Here is a 3,531-nt window from a genome sequence, read left to right as displayed (position 1 = left end):
ATTTGTGAGAAAAAAATGTAATTTTTTAAAATAAACCATCAGCATTTTCATCACCAGAACACATCATAAATACACATCATAAAATGCTTGGATTGATTTACACTTTTCACTTCCACAGATTTTTACTTTCTGAATTTGGTGACATCATTCTTGATGTTTAAAAATAATAATAATAAAAAGTAGCGCTGATAGTATCCAAATTGCTTTAGAATCCAGGGCACTAGATAGTACTGCACTATACAGCTTTTTAGTAGTTAGTGATTTGGATGGGATTTCCAGTACTTTCCAGTATTCTGGAGTAAAAGGAATAACTATGAACAATTTACAAAGACTGTTTTACAAAGAATGCCTTTTAATGATGGAAACTTAAAGGAATTTATAAAAAAGTAAGTTTAAATACATTAAGTTTAAAATGAAAATTTGTTCAAACACAATGCATGGTGGTCTATATTTGCCAATCTACAGCATTTGTTAATGAGTTTCGATCATTGACTGTATATAAGTACACTGATACTTTTTTTTAACATGTTCTTGTTAATCCTAATTTTTAAATATTGTTTTTCTGTAATATGAGTTATTGAAGTTATAAACTGGTCAATCAGATGCCTTAATAAAAGTTTGTGGTTCCATGCTGTCCCTACATTCAAAGTTCAAAATGTTTGTTTGATAGATTTTGTGTGGCCCGCCAAGGACCTCACTCCTGATTGGTGAGAGTAGTTGCCATAGAAAAGATGATTCAGCCTGACTTGGACGGCCTATTGACGTTGTCTAGCTCCAACATGGCGGCGTCCATATTGCAAGAAAAAAAGGCAATTGGATTGACTTAATTTTGTTGGAGACAGTAGTAAGCCATTTTTTTTTTTTTTGTGACATCACACGCATGTGATCCAGTTCTTATAACACCAACTATTTGCAAGATTACAGTTAAAAAAGAGAGAGTCTGTAGAGACTCAGGCCTAAACCGAAGGTTTTACCTTTTTTAAGGGCAGTGGGGAACATGGTGGATGTGCATGTCTGTGAGCCCACTGCCCCTCTTTGTCACTAATAAACAGAAGCACAGGAAGGTTTATGAAGGGAGGGTAATGATCTGAACCCCTGCTTCTGCTGTGTAAGGAAAATCAATGCTTAACTGCCAAAATTATCCGCCATGGGAAGGCAGAGAGCACAGACAGAGACTGGTACTAAATATTCAAACAGCCTCATTTATCAAATGACTAATGTTTTCCCCTTTACTGTGTGCCATATTATACAGCACATCTCCTAGTATACCCAGGGAGGCCCACACCTCACCACACATCGATGAACACTGGTGAGCATTCTGGTTTTAAATTTCAGAGTTCTCCCTCTTCAGGAAGAATTCAATTTTGAGAGGAGCAACAACCATTCAAGTCTAACAGTAAGAGATGACCTCAACGCTTTAACAGTCTCTCAAAAGGCTTACAGATCTGCTTTTATTAAATGAAAACAACTTTGTTGCTCAGACGGAAACCAGAGAATGACGTTTCCTAAATGTATTATTATGCCATATTCTCTCCATATGAATTGCTTGCTAACCAGCAATGAAATGAGAAGAGGAAACAGAGCCATGGGTTCACTCGAAAGCTTTCAATAAATTCAACAGGGGGCCGATTTTCTGTGACAAGCATCAGAATTCATCTAACTGTAAAAGTCCTCACTTTTGGAAACTTTAGAGCAAGCTGTGTCAATTTTTAAAGACCCACTCCGATCTTTTTTTGATCTATTTTAAAAGTGTTCCTAGACGTATTTTATTTATGATGATGCCACTTTTAGGTAAGATAAAAATAAATAATAATTAAAAAAAACTGTTGTTTTCTAGGACATAGTTTCTGCAGAGCAGTTATCTAAAAGTGGGTGCATTGGAATGGAGTGGAACTAGGGACTTATGGACAAATTTGTTTCTATGTAACAAATATGACTTTTTTGTCGGCTCCTGATTTGTCTGTAAATAAAGAAATAGTCCAACATTCATTTTAAAGCTTAATTTACTTTATAAATGTGCATCATCATCAGAAAATGCCGCAAGAACATGTTAAAAACGTCAAAAACTCAATCTGAATATTAGAATGCTTCTCAGGTAAAAGCAGCTTTAAAGCATTTTCCAGAAGAAAAAAAACCCTGTTCCTGTAATTTACTTTTATGAACCTCGTAAATGTGTTGCATGACCCACATTATTTCGCACTATAAAGTGTTTTCTGTTCCACATGAAGGATCACAGCGTTCGAGGGGATGTCTTGCTGAAAATATGTTTATATGATGCTAAATAAACAGGAATTCACAGTGTTAGAGCCCCCCAAGCTACTGTTTGTGACAACCCTCTGCTGAAGGCACAACGCTGAGAATCATTCACTGTGATGGGTCTGGCAGTTAAGAGGTGACTTAATTACATTAAGAGACAAGAAACAGTTTTTCTGGAAAATACAGAGACCATCCAAGTTTGAATCTCTGTGAATTTCTGCAACAGAGGAACAAAACAAGATAAAATCATAAAATATATTACATCTGCACCTCTGTCACACACTGGAAATTGCTTATAAGATGTCATAGCTGCATGCTGGAGGTGTGACAGCAAAAAGCAAATAATGCTGCACTTTTCATTTTCCTGCTTCCATCTCCACATAGAAACACAAATCTAGCCTCATACAATCAACAGCATTATTTATACTTACCGGACCAGGGGGACCAGGGGGGCCAACATCACCCTAAAAAAACCCACAAAAAACAGGATCAGTCACCATCCACAAGAATCTGAGACAAATGAATGTGATCAAAATGAATAAACTTTGGACACTTCCCCTGAAATGAGGCTTCAGCTTCGTATGCAAGGTCTGGAATTTATTTAACAAAATGACTGATCTGAGAGATGCTTTGAGCCAGTTACAGGAACCAAAATGAAATATTCCATTAGTTATGCTTTTGTAGAGAATTCTATGCAGTGTGACAGTTACACAAATACTGAATGCATTTAACAGCCTTTACATGCATTTATTGGGAAGCTCCAGGGAGCTTTATGTATGTTTAGTCTGTTAGGGAATGTCTGAAATCCGCCTCTGCTTTCTAATGGATTATTTATAACTTATGATTTTGGTAAAACTGGAAAATATCTGCTATGTCTCCATTGTAATATGTTATAAATAAATAATAATGACAAATCACTGGTTGCAATTTACATTTAAAATGTATATATATAGCATGATGTTTTAAATCCTGTTTAAAAAGGAATAAATGCTGGAAAACAATGAATACTTCAAAATAAAAGCTTAGTTACTCAGTCAGGATTTGTAAAATGGAAAACAATTTCTCCTACACATGGTGTTAGGTCAATATTTATACTGACATTTTTAAATCTGAAAAGCAACATAAAGGCCATTTGAAGCAACAAATGTACTGCTACCACTAAAAAATAAATTAGAGAAACTACAAAAGTTTAAGATACCATAGACTCAACAGCAGAGTAGCTTTTTTTGAAGTTTTTGATTAACTTTTTAGGGTTTGTGAAACTGTTTTAAAAAT

The 3,531-nt window shown here is 35.2% G+C and overlaps 1 protein-coding gene across 1 annotated transcript in view; it reads right to left on the bottom strand.

The window, feature by feature from the left end:
* LOC112161827 (collagen alpha-1(XIX) chain) overlaps window positions 1-3,531 on the bottom strand; it is a 48,376-nt gene that overhangs the window by 43,106 nt on the left and 1,739 nt on the right. The window contains exon 3 of the mRNA XM_024297296.2: window positions 2,688-2,720. The gene's annotated coding sequence lies outside the window, so the exon portion shown is untranslated. The remainder of the gene's footprint in view (window positions 1-2,687; window positions 2,721-3,531) is intronic.

This window comes from Oryzias melastigma, linkage group LG15, assembly GCF_002922805.2.
Source record: "Oryzias melastigma strain HK-1 linkage group LG15, ASM292280v2, whole genome shotgun sequence".
Taxonomy (NCBI): Eukaryota; Metazoa; Chordata; class Actinopteri; order Beloniformes; family Adrianichthyidae; genus Oryzias; species Oryzias melastigma.
The sequence above is the reverse complement of the archived record's forward strand: the minus strand, read 5'-3'. Positions and strand labels throughout refer to the sequence as shown.